Raw genomic sequence first — 17,337 nt, 5'->3', positions numbered from 1 at the left:
CTGTTGGGACTACTGAAATCTAGACTTTCTTTTGAGTTGTTTTGCTTTTAAGAAATAAATACAATAAAAAAGACAACTCGATTTGTCCCTTACAAGCCAGAGCTTGCTAAGGAAGGGAATTTTTTGCTTTCTTTATAGTCTTGACATCCTTTATTTTAAATAGTGCACAATGAGGAAACTTTGGGCGTGACGAATATTATCTTGATTGTGGTGATGTTTTTATATATGTAAAAATACTCATCAAAATATACATCGCACATATGCCCAACATAGTGTATACTGATTATACCTCAACCAAGCTGCAAAAAAAAGAAGGAAAATAATTGTATATCATGTTTAAGACCTTAAACATAAGCTTGCAAAATGCTTAGTCAATGACTGTCAAGACAGCAGATCAATCTACATATTTCCTGAGTCAATTTCTACTTTTGGAGAATCTCAATGAAAGGGAGTTTTAACTCAAAAGGTATTTCACCCTTAACCTGAGATTTCCTCCCTTAGAAGTCAGAGCAGGGCCCATATATAAAAACCATCTTGTCTATGGCCATGCTACCCCGAACAAGCCCGAACTTGTCTGATCTCGGAAGCTAAGAAGGGTCGAGCCTCCTTAGTACTTGGATGGGAGACCACCTAGGAAGATCAAGTGCTATAGGCATAAAAATAAAAATTAAAAAAAAAAAAAAGGGATTATAAATTGACAAGATCCTTGCAAACTGCGAGGTCAGCCAAAGGTTGCCTCACCTAAAAACAACAACAACAACAACAACAACAACAACAACAACAACAACAAAAACCATCTCAACTCAGCGCTGGGGCTCTGGCCCCCGCAGGTAGTTTCAAGGCCTGGGGAAATTCCAGTGTCACTTTGGGCGTAGGGATGTAGACAACCCAGTGATGTCATATAGAAACTGGGGCTCACCCTACCTACTGGCCAAAGGTCACTGAGACTGATAAGTGAAAATATACCAAGAAGCCAGAGTTGTCTCCACGGAAAATCCAGGCTGATGTCGATTGATTTTTAAAAAGCCAAGTATCATAGAATAAAACAATTAGGCCACGGGAAAATATCACAGGCATCATACAGGTCCACAACCCTAATCCGCAACTCCCAAATTCAAAGAGTTCTGAAAACACAAACTTTTTCATGGTTCATGATCTGAGTTAACAAGAAACTATATATAGTCTTTAATTATCTCATGAGATTGAAATAATTACACATTTCTCTTGAGAACTATAAATGGTTCTATTACAAGGTGCTGGTCCACATCTTGCTGGAGGTGTTACATAATGTTATCTGTACCATTCACCTTTCTAAAACTCCAAATTGCAAAGCATTTCTGGTCCAAGGTTTCCAGGTAGATGGTTGTACACTCGTGCCAATACCCACGCCGATCTATTGCACACCAGTACTTCAGTCGTCAGGGATTCTTCTCGACTCACTTGTGAAGAAAAAATTAGTATCCTCTTCGAACCGGGAGAAAACTAGGGCTCAGAGGCCTCGTGTTGGGCTCTAAGTCCTATATGGCAGAAGCCACCCTGGCCAATTCAAGCAGAAAAGAAGTGTGTGGAAGGGTATTAGGTAGCGGAATCCTTGGGGGAGTCAAAAAATAAACAGAGGCCCCGTGGCAGGGCCAGGAATGGACTTCCTGTCACCTCTGGGTGACTCTAGTGGGCACTTTCTTTCCCCACAACCTTAACAGCACCGAGGTATTAAACCGAATATTAAGCCTGGTATTTTTTTTGCCTGTGTTTATATATGTATATATATTTTAGTAGGCAAAGAACCAAAAGTTTCTTGTTTGGTTGCAACTTTTGACTGAGCGAGGTTGACCATCTATTGCTTGTTTAAGAACATTAAGAATTTCCTTTCGTATGAACTGGCCGATCGCATCTTTTGCCCTTTCTTGAGTGAGCTATCGTCCCTTTTAAAATTGATATGTAATAGTGATGTTAGCTCTATTCAATCATATGTGTCGCAAATATGTCCCCCAGGTTGTGATTTGTCTTTTGAATTGCTTTGTGGTAATTTTTCCCTTACAGAAATTTGTAATTTTTATGCAGAGCAATGCATTAAACAACTGGAAATAAATGAAGCAACATCAAATGTGAAGAGAAAAGTTGATCTCTTGGTTAGAGTAAATGAAAAAGTCTTAGGGCTATGAGAGTGTGTATAGCATACTCCCATTTATATTTTTGAAATCGGATTGAGTACGGCACTGGATATTCTGTAAGGATACACAGGAAAGCAATAGCAATGGTTCAACGCATGAACATGTATTGTTTTTATGTGTGTATATACCCTTTAAAAAGATAAATGGTGATATATCATACACACCATCCAGGAGAGAAGGTGGAAAGGGGGACTTACTTTTTAATTCTTTGTTGAAAACACTTTTTCTTTTAATTTTTTGATATGTGGACCAGTCACCTTTCTGAAAGAGTAATCAGTGAATTAATTCTTCAATATATTATAATAATAATTGTTTCTCTTTATGCTTATGAATATTTTTTCCTTAGAAAAGACTTCCATAGTTTAATATTATCAACAAATTTATTCATGTTTTTCTTTAGGACTTTTGTTGTTTCATATTCGACCAATCTATAATTTATAGTCATTTAAAGAATAAAGTTAGGAATTCAGTCTTCTTTTCCTATTGGCATTTTAATTGGGATACTACGAAATTTAGAAAAATCGCTTGGCGAGAATTGACGTATTTTATAAGAACAAAGTGGATCTTTCTATTTACTCGTGTCTTCTTTTATATTCCTCAACATAAACCCTATAGAGTTTTTGCTAAATTTATTAGTTGACATTTTATCTTTTGATGTGTCACTGCCACGATTATAAGAGACCTTTTCTTCCACTATATCTATTTTAACTGGTTTTTGTTTCTATGTGGGGAACTGTTGCTTTTTACATATTACTTTTGTAATGTTACATGATCAAATTCTCCGATTGTTTCTAATAGTTTTCCAGTCGATGGTCTTCGTCCCTTACGCACGTGCAATGCCACATCATCTTCAGAAGGGAATGACTGTGCCTCCTCTTTTGCCTGCTGTTACGCTCGGTATGGGTGAAACCTGTGTTCTGCTGTGCTGTGTCCAGAGACCTAAAAATACACCAACACAGATGACACTGTGGTATTTATAACTCAGCAGGACTGCCTCAGTTGGTGGGGTGTCAGGGAGGAGGCCGTAGAGTGGTTGGCATTTGTGCTACCTGAGGAAGGTGGCTGGGTTGGAAGTGTGAGCAGATGCTCCTCTGTCTACCAGGCCCTGGATAGGATCTTAGAGTGGTGGCTTTGCTGCCAGGTAGGGGCACTAGGTACTTAGCACATCTATCCTTAGTCCTCACAGGACAACCCCACAGGTGGGTGGTATATGAACGGTAGGACCATGAAGAGTCCCAGTGTACCCTGAAAAGGGAGGAACCCCTGAGAAGGCACCAAGACACAAGACTGCCATGAGGGACCCCATGGGACATCTTTCACAGTGTAACTCTGAGGTCGGTTTTGCCATCAACGATGCAGAGAAAGGCCTGGAGGCCTGTTGAGTATGTCGACAATGCTCCCACTGGGGTAGAGAGGGAGTAGAATGAGAGAGCGGACTCCCAGTGAAGGAAATTCGTGTCTCTCTTAGCTGGTGGCCGAGGAATCACCCCATTTGGGGGCATAAAAAAAAAGAGAGCAAGTTCCCAACTGCTAAAGACATCCTCCGAGCCAGAGCTGGCTTTGTGGGGCAGTGAAGTGACCTGGGCTGCTGGGTCACTTGGGGAACTTAGACCCTCAGGACAGAGAGGGTCCGTGCTCTTCCTTAGAGAGGAGAAGGGAGCTGTGGCCTTAAAGACTCTGGACACTTGATGTTGGTGACCAGTCCCTACCCCAGGCACTCCATTGGGCAGGACCTGCCCTCCCAAGGAAGGTATGGCTGCAGGCTGGGATGGCCCCAGCACATTTACCTTAGGATAACAAGGCTTGGACTGCCAGCTGGCATCATCGGACAGAACTTGGAAGCTGGTGTCATCCCCAAGGCTGATTCAGAACTGATAGCAAAGGGATTGATAGCAATTAAGCTGCCCAGGGAATTAGTCTCCGGCTAACCCACACTCGGCCAAGCCCAGGCAGTTCTGTAATCTACTTGTACTTTGTACTCAACTCACTTAGTGAAAATAGCCATCTGGTTCAGATAATACTTGCTGCTATGTGGTTGATGTGAGAAGACACTTTTACCAGTGGTTAAAGCCCTTCAAAATTTTCACTGTTAACAGAGAAGACAAAGTTGACATGTGGTTATTATGTTATAACCACACAGTATCAAAGGTTACCTAGCTAAGTATGAAAGTAACAGTAAGCACTGAAAACATCAAGAAACTCAGGAAACCATTCCTCGAAGACTTTGAGCTCATCCAGTACTGCGTAATAATCAAGCAGGTGCTTTTCAGATCAAAGTCATATGCTCTTTCATGTACTAAACCCCTTTCAGAGTGCCAAGAAATTGGACCCTCGTGAACCTTGGTACATTTTAAGGTCCCACAGAAGAGCTATTGAGAGGTTCTTGATCATATCACTGAGATGCAGGGTAGTTATGAGTGGGGTGGGTGCACCCTGTCTCATTCTGGAAACAATTGTGCACAAAGAGCTCAAGTGACTTCACAGCAAATATTTATTGAGAACCGATAAGACGTGGGATATTCCAAAGGATATGATATTATAATACAGACTTTGTTTCCAGGATCTTGCAATCAAACGAGAGAAAAAAGATGGGACAACATGACCAAAGTAAGGCAGAGGAAGAGGAAGAGGAAGGCAAAGACAGTTCTTAGAAGGAGGGGGCTGGTCAACAGCATCATCGCTATAGAGGAGAAGGGTGGGCCACGTTGGATCAGAGCCCAGGGCGTGGTTGCCGAGGACAGCAGTGACTTTCAGAGGGCTGTGTTGAAGCAGCAGGCAGTGAAGCCAAATCAAGAGAGATTCACCAATGAGTGGGTGTGAGGAGCTGAGAAACGTGGCGAGGAGGCATGGTGGTGAGTGAGGAAGTGGTGGGGCTGAAGGAAATGTGTGTCTACTTTGTTAAGCTGAGGAAGACCTGCGTGTGTTTATAGGTGGGGGTGGGGGTTAGGAGAGGGATTAAAGATGCAGATGACGTGACAGTGATCGCCAAGCTCTCTCCCTGACCCATATGCAGACCCAGCCCGTGCTTTGTAATTCTGGAGAGCATCAGGAATGCCAGTGTTTGATCGTTGATGAGTATGGTTTGAATTTCGTTTGTTTTATAATGAGAAGATGTTAATATTTTCTTTGAGAAGTTAGAATGAGCATTAACTGAGGTCTACTTTGCTTCCTGGAGGGGCCGGGGCAATGATGAGCACAGCTCAACCCTTCGATAAACATAACTATGGATGAAAAAATGTGGCGTATTTATACAATAGAATATTATTCAGCCAAAAAAGGAACGAAGTACCGATACACGCTACGACATGCATGATCCTTGCATACATTATGCCAAGTGAAGGAAGCGGGGCACAAAAGCTCGAGGATATTGTATGATTCCATTTACATGAAATGTCCAGAATAGGTAAATCCATAGTAATGGAAAAAAGGTTGGTGGTTGTGGAGATCGCTGGGGAGTGACTGCTCAATGGTATGTGGTTTTCTCTAGGGGTGATGAATATATTTCAGATATACGTGATGGTTGCACACAACATAGTGAATGTCGTAAATGTCATTGAATTGTACACTTTAAATAGGTTGTTTTATGTTAGTGAGTTTTATCTCCATCATCATCGTCATCATCATCATCGTCATCCCAGGCCATTGCTAGATTCTGCATCCTTCCATTCAAGGATTCAGTACTCACTAGCCTTGCAGCCAGGGACAGGCTGCCCTGGTCCACAGTTTGCTGATCTCTGAAATGGGGATCCTAACATTTGTCGAGCAGGTTAACCAGCTGGCACGACGCGGCCTGGTGACTTCCTGCTGTCCTCCTCACAGCACGGGTCGTGGGACACTTATAGCTTCATCACATCCTGGTCTTCAGCGAATGTTGTGGCTCAAATGTACCACGCTCTACCCGGTGACCCATTGCTGTGATTGGCTGGGGACCAAGGGGGTCTCCTCAGATGTAGGACCTGCAGCGCGGATGCCGGGAAAGTCCCCAGTAAACTGGATAAGTTGGTTGCCCCATCTTGTTCTCTGGTTAAGTAGATGTGCAGAGGTCAAGGCTCCCGTGTCTGCCGTCCTGGAGGTCACCTCAGGCTGTTCACCTGGAGGCCATCTTACCTCGCAGTCACACAGCCACATTACAGAGATGTCAGAAAGGGACCTGGGGCCGGCGGGGGGAGGTTGGGCCTTAAGAACGATGAAAGTGGGGGACAGCACGAGATGAAGGGCTGTAGCAGTTCCCCTTCAGGAGAAGAAATTAGAATTTCCTTTGAGGTCCTCTTAGAGATCAAAGGCTAACCTCCTGAGTGGCCTCTTTGGTCACATAGATACAAGGCAAACTTCCAAGGATGACCCCGGCAGTGGTGGTGGGAACATGTCAGGATACTTTTGGCTGGACAAGAGTCTGGAGCTTAGATGCAGTCGGTCTGTGAAATGAGGAGTTGCCTCTATCTGAGAGATGCAAATAACTGACTAATTTCTAGAGATGCCAAGGAGATTCTGAGAAAGAGTGACTTGGACTCTATTCCTTTTCTCTGAAGTTCAGTGTTACTGGGGTTCATCTGGAGGGATGGGGGAGGGGAGAGCTTGTCTGAGGCTGATGGAAGAAAGAATCGAGGCTCTGATTCACCCCAAGGGCTGAGTATCTGAAGGAGTGAGGACCAAGAGGGTCTGAATCATGGGCCCAGGGCCTAAGTCCTATTAGCCTGGGTCAGCCTGTGAGGCATGTGGCCACCTGCACATTGTGGGGTCCCCTCGGGAAGTGGTTACATGTGAATCAAAAGTGGGCAGTTAATACATTAGTCATAACGATCCCAAAGTAGAGACAACCCAATGTCCATCACCTTATGAATGGATAAACAAACCGTGGTATAGCCATATCACGGAAATTACTAGCAATAAAAACCCAAAAATGAAGTGCTGATACATGCCACAACATGAATGAGCCTTGAAGACACTGCTAAGTGAAAGAAACCAGTCACCTAGCGTGTGATTCTTTCCATAAAATATCCAGAATCGGAGAATCTGTAGAGACAGACAATAGCTAAGGGATGCCATCAGCTGGGAAGAGGGTGTTGGAGAGTGACTGCGGACGGGCACAGGCCTTCACTTTTGGGGTCACACATTCCACAAGTGTGTCACCTGGGGCTATGCTGTTGACTAAACGGGCTTTGTTCAGGCTTTAAGATCAGCTCTTCCTGAAGGAGTCGCAGAGGCGAGGGGAGGGCACAGAGAAACCAAGCAGACCCAGCAAGAGGAAGCACCGCACGGCCCCGGTGCCTGCAGCGCCCTTCGCCCCTTTGGCTCAAGTGTGGGTTTTCTGGGTCACAGAGCCTATTGTTGCCCCCAGGGTTTGGTTTCCTGTCTGCTGCCAAGCTGTTTGTCATCCTGTTGTGTGAGTTAGAGCAAGTCATAGTCATAGCCACGGGGACATGGGAGGCCCAGAGATGGCCCAGTCCAGCCAAGATGTCTTCAGCTCTGGCTGCACTTTAGAAATACATGGATCTATTTCAAGACTAGCACTTCCCAGACTCGTCCCCAGAGCCTCTAAGTCAGTTGGGATGCATGATGGGGACCCACGTCTTGACTGCTGAGAACCTCTCTTCCACAGAAATGATATTACACACTGGATCAAAGAGCGGCAAAAATGGAGGGGAAAAGCATTACGAAGATGTGACAGGCAGTTAATTAATACAAATATTACACTATTTTCTCAGGCTTTGTGATGTCCATAGTACTCGACCCCTTTTTGAGATTTGTAACTTGTAATTTTGTTTTCTTATTCTACGTTTTTACTTTTACGAATATTTCGTGTTCTTTTCCTTAAAGAGGGACTCCGAACATTGTATAAGCTTTATGCCCCACAAGACTTGAATCTGCCTCTCGGCTGAAAGCTTACTTAGGGTCAAGTTAAACATTTTGGCAAGAATACTTCACAGTTTTACATCATAGCGTTGCTCCTATCATGTTGGGGTGTCTCACATTTAGCGACCACTCTGTTCAGGGAGATCTGTCCATTGTAAAGGTCCGTCTTGCCCACTGCAGCTCGTGAGCAATCAGTGGAGCCGTAGGCTGTCACTGCAAAGGTTCCTTTCTCTGACTTTTCACTGAATGGTTTTAATATCCGTTGATGAGCCTTTCCTGAATGGATAATTCCACTGGGAGTTGCAAAATGCTAATTTTGCTGTTCTTTCATGAGTTTTGCCTTTATTGGTTGGAATTCTTCTATGAAGAAAGCGTTCCCTCGTCAGTGTCACAGGTGGTTTTAATGTCAACCAAGCACTAGATTGAGAAGTGCCAATCTAGTCCAGCAACCTCGGTTGCAGAGAAGAAACGCGAAGGTTCAGAGGGGTAAAAGATTCGCTCAAAATCACACTAGCAACAAAAAAAGGGACATATTTTTTAACACCCAAAGAAGAATTTTTATCTTGAAACAACCCTGAAACACCAGAGCAGAGAAACATAAACCGTTTACTTTGCGAACACCTGTCAGTGCTTCCTAGACCAGCACACAGCTTGGGAAATACAACCAGGCTCCGGGAGACCTTCAGAGACTTGTCATTTCCGCTCAGGAACTAAATTCACTCTCCACTCTCTTACGGCGATTATTTACCTACCGTGGATCTGAAAGTTCTGGCTGACAAAGGAAGATAAGAAGTGAAAATGAGGTATCATTGTTGGAAATAAGAACACAAAACTACCATTATTTGCATAGAGGAGACTACTTTTTCTAGAATAGCGGTCCTCAAACCTTTCAAACTCAGGACTCCTTTCCCCTCTTAAAATTTATTAAGGACCCTAAATGACTTTTGTTTGTGAGGGATATAGATGATAATTAGCAATTAAGACAGAAAATATTTAAAAATATTTACTTATTAATTCATTAAAAACGAACAAACTAATTTTCATGTTAATGCAACATAATTTTATGAAAAGTAGTTACATTTCCCGAAACAAAAAGCATCGGGCGAGAAAAGTGCTATTCTTTCGCAGTTTTACAAATCCCTTTAACCCCTGGCCAGTCGGAAGGAAGCTGGGTTGCCACGCCTGCTCCGCACTCAGCTGTGCGATGTCACATGTGGTGCAGCCCTGGGGAATCCCAGGGCACACTCGTGAGACAGAGGGAGTGAGAAAGGCAAATGACCTCTTGGTTTTATAATGCAAATAGCGTTGACCTCGCAGAGGGTTTCTGGGACCAGGCTTTGAGAGCCGCTGTTCTGGAACAGTCAGAGACTCAGTTAAAAGTTTTGCTAGTGTCCGCTAGCTTGGTAAAATGGCTGGAAAAATGATAACTAGATGAAGGCAACTCGCTTTCCCATATACCAGCATCTCTGGAACGGCCCAGGGCCCGCTCAGTGTGTGCAGGTCCGCAGAGTCACTTTTATAGCAAATCTGAAATCTCAACAACCCAGATGTCTTTTCGGACTTAGTGGTCCAGAGTCCAGACTTCTCATGAGACCCTCCCCCTTCGCCACCCCTGCTGCTGCTCCTAGACGGGGAAAGACGGGCAGACAGGATGGGAAGGGAGAGAAAGAGGGTTTACACATGTTATGGGAGCTGTGCCTGCTGCAAGTGGCCCCACTGTGTGCCGTTGGTGACTTCTCACCCACCGCACTACTCAGTGCGGCTGACATCCAGGACCCCCGGCCGGGCCTTTGAGACAGGGCCCCGCAGCTCTCTCGGTGCTGCCTTGATCTTCTCATGGCCCCTGGGCCCTGGGGGAGGCAGGTGATTGACAGAGGCTGACAGGAGTGGCTGTCAGGAAGGGCATGTGCTCATGGTCTCTGGGATCCGCCACCATCTCTGTCACTCTGGCCAGACCTCTGCATTTACGAAGCATTTTTCAAAGAGGTAGTGCTTTTTTTTTTTTTTTTCATTTATTCCCTGCAAAGTCCAGGAGCTGCCATCAGGAAGGTGGGGTCTGCACAGGTGAGTCCCTGGGTTATGAGAATCAGTGTATGTGACGGGCATCTGTGTCTGTGTCCTCACGTCAGAGCCTCTCTGAGGGCAGCCTCTAACCTACCGACTCTCCTTTCATGCTGTCAAAAGACGGACCCGTCTGACCCATGCCGTGGCGTGGGACACTCTGTAGGATAAAAAAAAAAAAAAAAAAAGATCCTGCTTATACTGAAAACAATAAAAACATTGGCAAAGTTGGTGAAAGCAAGGAAGAAAGGGGGAGAATAATAAGAAAAGGGAGAGTTGAGAACGACATGATTACTGGGAGGAAACGAGGGGCCCAGAGGCGAGGAGATGGCGCCTGAATTTTCCGGATTCTGTCAGAGGTTTTGCCAAAGGGGTTCGGTAGGAAGCACCTCCCCCCAGACACCTCCAGACATCTGGTGTGGTCGTCCTGAGCCCCCAGGGAGATCCAGTCCTTTTCAGGGGACAAGTGACTTTGTGGATAAATCCGAAGAATGTTTTTTAGCCTCTGTCTTCCCAAAGCTATTGACATTTTCAGGGTCATCCAAATTTATTAGGAAAAAACTTGTCATCTTTGTAAATGGAAAGTAATTTTTTTAAAGACTATATTCTGTGCCTGTCAGGATTTTGTCCATGCTACTATTTTTCAAGGGGCCCCAGACTTTATCCTACTTATGTTGAAATACTATGGGGTCGAGTTTTGTCTCAGCCCAGAAATACTCCCTTATTTGGATGTTTTTGATGAACTAGAAATGTTTTGACATGACTAACAGCTCATTTATTGCACAGTTTTTTTTAATCTTTTTAAAATTTTAATTAATTAATTTATTTTTATAGTGACGTTGGTTAACGAAATCCAATAAGTTTCAGCTGTACATTTTAATAGTAAGGCATATATATATTTACACTGTGTGTTCACCTCCATAGTTAGATTTCTTTGTGTCTCCACATATTTGACCCCTTTTACACCCCCATATGGTGGTGGTGGGGGGTAGGGTTTCAACATATAAATGTGGAGGAGGGCACAAAAATTGGTTGACAACACTGAGACTGGAAAGTCAAAATTTAAATTTTAATAATGTGAGCTTAATTCAGGGCTTAACATTTTTGTCAGAGTGGTGAGGTCTGGGGATTGACTGCGTCCATGGCTGCTTACATTTGCTCCAGTTTTCAAAGGCTTAAACTGAAAGGTAGTAAATCGAAATTTCTGTCAAGATTTAGCGTTCTCAGCCCGATACAGCCCCCTCCTACAGGTGACTCCATGTAACGTTATGCCAAGTCAACGAATAGGACGTCATACTTTCAGCTTTCTTAACACTTTGTAATTTATCGAATACATCATTCATCTGGTAAGTCAGTTATTCATTTAACCACTAATTGAGTAACTGCGATGTGCCAGGGACTTTCTAAGTACTGGGGATACTGCGGTGACTAAAAGAGATGAAAAGAAAAAAGCAAAACTTCCCGCCTTTGTGGAAATTACTTTCTAGTGGGGGAGACAGAAAATATACAAGATACTTAAGTTAAAAAGTGTTTTCTTTTTTTCTAAAGGGAAAAATAAATCAAGGAAAGGGGATAGAAAAGGTGTGTGTGTGTGGCAGAGGGGACGCCATTTAAGAGAGTGAGCAGGACAGGCCTTTCTGAGACAATAGATTTGAGTAAAAACCTAATCCACGGGGATAAGTATGGGGACACATACTCCAGGCAGAGCAACTGGCCAGTGCAAAGGCCCTGAGGCAGGAACACACCTGGCGTGCTTGGGAAACAACGAGGAGGCCAGTGTGGTCGGACAGGAGGGAGCACGCGGGAAATGAGGTCAGGGAGGTGATGAGGAGCCTTGTAGAGCATCGGAAGGATTTGGGATTTTACTTTGGGAAGGGAGCCATAGAAGGATTTGGGGGTCACAGAGTAGCGTGATCTGGCTTACAGAGCTCAGGGGGCACCTGGAAGGACTGGAGACGGGAGAGGGCTGAAGAAGGAGAGGAGCCTGGCCAGGTGGCAGCCGCCATTATCTACCACGAGGTGATGCCGGCTCGGGCCAGAGCGGGAGCCGTGGAGGTGGTAAACGTGGTCGGATTTGAGATATTTGGTGGTGGCGCTGACAGGGTTTCCTGACAGATCGAACATGAGCCATGAGAGAGAGGAGGGAGACGAGAGAGTCACGGGTTTTTGGCCTCGGCCACTGGAAGAAAGGAGTTGTTATTTATTGTGACGGGAAAGTCTGAGGGTGGGAAAGCTTGATTTGATTTCAAATCAGCATCAGCATCTCTCATTTGACGATGAAAGACTTTTTTAAAAAGGAAAATAAATGCGTCTGAAGCACTCGATTCTAGAATCTTCTATGTAATCCTGCAACCAGGACCTTTTCTAGAAACTGTTCGTCCATCACTGCTTATCCCAGCGACATCCCTGTGACGTGGTGTGAGGACACTCAGGATGTATTATATTATACCTATGGTGTACTTAGAGACAGCTAGTAGTTACTGATGCTTCCTGGGCTTTAAGCAGAGGGGGAATGGTTTGCCCCAGTCCACATAGCCAGTAGATGGCAGAGCTGGGATTTGAACCTGTTTGCTGGACCTTTGAGCCCCTATCTCTTTGGCACAGCCCAGAAATACTCCCTTGGCACACGGCTTAGTGCCTAACTGCAAAACTGAATGTTGTACCACATCAGAAAGGAGTGCTTGATGATAACTCGGAATTGTCCATGCCCATGCTCTAGCACGGTAGACTCGGTCATTTCTTCGCTCTTATGGCAGATGAGCTTTTGTTTCACACGTGAAAAAGTTTGCTTCCCTGCATTAGAGGAAGTATAACTAGACACTGCGTGATGGGTCAAGGGGAAATTTTCTAAATAAGAGACAGTGTACATTTGAGGAAGTGGGTTAACAGGCCACTGGGCCGATAGGCTCACAAAGAATCAGAGAGCTTGACACTTCTCCATAATAATAGTTTAAAGCCGAGGGAATGGCACAAAAGCAGGATGCGTCTTAAGTCTATAATCTGTCCAAGCCGATGATCCTCGACCATGGTAACGAAGAGACCTTCACAGCGCGGGCACACAGCACACACGCAGAGTCTGTCGGGCGAATGAGTGTTCTTGGCCTTCTTTTTTTTCAACTTCCTTTCCCTGAAATGAAAAACAACAGAACTAAGAAGACCCAGGCTTCAGTTCACATATTTATTCTTGATGATTATTGACTCAAAAGATGTGAGTTGCAGGAAGTAGATACTAGTCACAGATGGGGCGGGGCTGCTTACAGAGGGAAGATTTAGGGTCAAACCCCAGTTTAGTTATAGAGAAAAACAAAAGGCAAGATAAATGCTTCATTTTACCAGTTCCTCGCTCTCAAAAAATAAAAACTCAAGTATTTTCCATATCATTATGATTTTAATGAAATCAAATAAACACTTCTCGCTTGGGGTAAATATGTACTTAAACCCCATAAATAATTGGTCATTTAAGATGAATCCTTTTCATTTCTAAGCCTATAGATTTGCTGACCACGCCATGTCGGCATGGCTAGGTTCTCTGCTCAGCATATCATAAGGTTGGACTGAGTTCTTGTCTGGAGGTTCTGGGTGGGGTGGGTGGGGAGGAATCTTTCTTGAAGCTTGTTCTTGTTCTTGGCAGAATCCAATTCCTTAAAGCTGTAGGACCAAGGATCTTATTTTTCATGTTAACTGTCAGCCAGTGGCTACAGGTCACCCAAAATCCCTTGCCATGTGGCTCCCTCCACCTTTAAGCCATCAATGGTGTGTTGAATACTTGGGCTTCAAATTTCTGACTTCCTCTTCTGTGACGAGCCAGAGAAAACGCTCTGTTTTTAAGAGGCTCGTCTGATTAAGTCAGGCCCACAGGGATCATCTCCCTACCTCAGGTCAACCATGCTGTATAGTATAACCTAATCATGAGCATAAGAGTCATCGTATTCGTAGTCCTGGAAGCGCACAGGGCACTTACTACAGGCGTGGAGATCTTGTGGGGCAGCTTTGAATTCTGCCCACCACACCCAGGTTCAAGAATCTTGCTTCCTGTCGTTGCAAAATGAGTTGCCTGGGGAGCAGGCTCTGACATGGAAGTTGGCTTGCAGGAAGTTTAGTGGGAGTGCTTTCAGAATCCACTCTGTGCAGGGGAGGAGAAGGAAGTAGGACTGGAAAGAGGAAGCTCTGAAGCTGGACGGTCCTTCAGAGGTGTCCCAAGGTGGGGCAACCCCTCCATGGACAAAACCCTGGTTGTGGGCTGCCCCAGGCAGACGGGTTCCCTGAGGGGGAGCCTGTGCTCTTCAGTGAGGCTCTCCCTGAAGCTACTGATAGTGGCGACACGACAGCAGGGGAGGGAATAAACTGTTCATTTCTGATCGGTGACTTCAGCGATGATGTTGCACTCTACAGCCCTCACTTCCACTCATCCAGTATTAATTTGAATTACATTCCAGATATCATAGTCCTTCATCTATAAACATTTCAGTATGTCTTCAAAATACAAGAAACCATGATATCATTATTTCCCCCCAAATAAATAATTCATGTTACAAAAAAGGCAGTTAGTGCTAAATTTTTTAATTGTCTCATAAACTTTATAGCTTTCTCTCTCTCTTCCCCCATTTCTCTGACGTTTACTTATTTCAGTCAAAGTTGAAATAGACAAAGTCTCTTTTCCCCTGCAACTGATTCGTTAGTGAAACCAGATCACTTATCTTGGAGGCTTGCTCACAGTTTGGAGTTAGCTAAGTGTATCTGTCCGGTGTCATGTGGCGTGCTTCTTTCCCCCCTAGATTTCCTGTAAATTGGTAATTGGATCTAAGGCTTGATCAGATCAGGACTGATTTTTTTGGCAAGACGTCTCCACAGATGGAGATGTGTTCCTCGATACGAGTTGCGTGATGTGTCTCTGGCGATGTTAGTAGCTGCTGATGTTTAACTTCTAAACAGAAATAATTTGGGGTGAAAGTTCACTAAGTAGCTTTTGACCTATAATTCAGAGAGAATTCAAAGACTCAAGTGACAGTAACACATCGAAACTCCTCCCAAGAGTCTCTCCTATTGCAAAGCTTCAGCCCCAAATACGGAAAATGGGTCCAGTGGGGATGTTGGACCTTGTCTCAACCTGGCAGGAAGTGATGTTCATTTGCAGATACCTGTACTAACTGAAGGAAGACATTCCATCCATTTCCATAAGAGACGCGTCTCTAATGAAATTTTACTTCTTATGCTTAAAATGATTTCTCGGAAGTATGAAATATTTATGTTTCGATCAAGTGTATACTACTAATAATCGCAGTAATAATTCAATCCAGAAGAAAGTTGTTATTTTTAAATATTTAATTTTCCCTGCCCATTCACTTTACTGGCCCTTTCTTCTTCCTAGAAAGTGACACCTTTGCAGGGAAGTCTAGCAAGATGTCATTAATTCATTTACATTTCCAGAGCAATATAAATAATTGATCATTAAGAAGGTTACAGGTGAATGTATGGCAACGTTTTGCAGCTAGCATTGCAGCCTCTGTGGACATGTGGCCTGTCTCTTAGTGAAGTAAAAGGCATATTATAAGCTGGATTCTCAGCTGTGAGTTTTGTTTGTTTGTTTGTTTTTTGTTTTTTGTTTTTGTTTTAACGTTTAGAGACTACGGTCATGGACAATAAAAAAAGAAATATATCACTTCATATACCTTTTTGTTGCAAAGATATATGATAGGTGATCAATGAACATATTACATTAAAAAACATTTCTGAGAAGAAGAATATAAATTCGGGGAGAGAAAGGAATGATGTAAATTTCAGAACCAATAAAGAAGAGTTTCTGTAATTTCAGAGTAAGTGATAGTGAGAATCAATTGCTTTGGCATTAGATTCCAGTGGATACATTTATGAGAGTGATAAAGTTTATTTACTTATTTATTTTTTACAGTGAAACATTTTTATATTTAAAACGAGCCAGCTGGACTCGATTTAGATGATCCCAATTTTGTTGGCAACATTCAAAGCATTGTAGTCGGGAGCCAGTCGAACACGTACCTTCTTCTCTCATCAGGTCTGACCGAGGTGTTGACAGTGCCCATGGTCAACGTCATAGAGCTTCTTCACAGCCTGTTTGATCGGGTGCTCGTTGACCTTGACATGCACAATGAACACAATGTTGTCCTCTACTTGCTTCATGGCTGACTCAGTAGTCAGGGGGAACTTGGTGGTGGCATAGTGGTCACTTGTTTCTCTTGGGGGTGCCCTTCTGAGGGTATTTGGGCTGCCTTCAGAGCCACAGTGTCTTGGGCCTTCAGAAGGTGGGTGACGTGTGTATCTATCTTTTTTGTGGCTGTGGGCATCTTTCAGCACTGCTTTCTTTGCCTTCGAAGCCTTTGCTTTGGCTTCGGCTTTGGGAGGAGCGGGGGCTTCCTTCTTCGCTTTCGGCGCCATCTTCGTGAAAAGGGTTCGATGAAGTTTATTTTTAAGTGTTAATATTTACAACCTATTGGAAAGTACATCTTCTGCAACTATGTAAACTTATCGGGAAATATTTTAGATGTCAATTAAAGTGTGTGAGGAGGTATAACGCCTTACAAAATTCTTTTAGGGGATATGCACGTAAAATGTTTAAAAACTACATGCGATTTATCTGCTCTCCTTCTGAGTCCGAAAGCATGGGCGTTTATGTTCCCTCACTACTTAAGAGAAATGGGGAAGTGCTTGCTTTACACTGACATCAGCAAAAACTTGTGTGACTAACTGTATGCTAACTTTTGAAAGAGATTTGCATATAATAAAAACCGATAATAAAACATTTCTATACTTGTGTTCTTTGCAGCTAAAATAATGGCAGATGAGAGAACAGACTCCCTTCAGAGAAAAGAGAAAATAATATGCCAGGAAACAAGGATGAAACGGTGATTGTAAGTCTGCTCCAAATTTCTTTTTTTAAAATTAAAATCATGATGTCTTTTTTTCATTGTTTAGCTTTTCATCTTGGGATTCAGCTAGGTTTGTTTCCTCTCGATCTATTTTGACTCATTTTGTGTATGACTCAGATGATTTTCCCAAACTTGACCATTTACTCCTACTGTCAAAATAAATAAAATACAAAGATTATTCTGGGAAAACATGTAATAACATGAGGGTTTGCTCATCAGTTAAAGCTACAATAGGGACATCCAGGCTTGCAAAACCGCTAAACTATGACTGAAAAATCCTAATTTTTTTCTTTTCCAAAACAATTAATTACAGACTTAAAAAAACAGATAATTCTTTTTAAGAAATATGG

General features: G+C 43.5%; 1 long non-coding RNA gene across 1 annotated transcript; it reads left to right on the top strand.

The window, feature by feature from the left end:
- Positions 1 to 4,741: 4,741 nt before the first annotated feature.
- On the top strand, positions 4,742 to 17,337 carry LOC120598795 (uncharacterized). Its single transcript, XR_005651751.1, has 2 exons — positions 4,742 to 5,023; positions 16,885 to 17,337. It is a non-coding gene; the product is annotated as an uncharacterized LOC120598795 (long non-coding RNA).

This window comes from Pteropus medius, unplaced genomic scaffold, assembly GCF_902729225.1.
Source record: "Pteropus medius unplaced genomic scaffold, Ma_sr-lr_union100, whole genome shotgun sequence".
NCBI classification, from domain to species: domain Eukaryota; kingdom Metazoa; phylum Chordata; class Mammalia; order Chiroptera; family Pteropodidae; genus Pteropus; species Pteropus medius.
The sequence above is the reverse complement of the archived record's forward strand: the minus strand, read 5'-3'. Positions and strand labels throughout refer to the sequence as shown.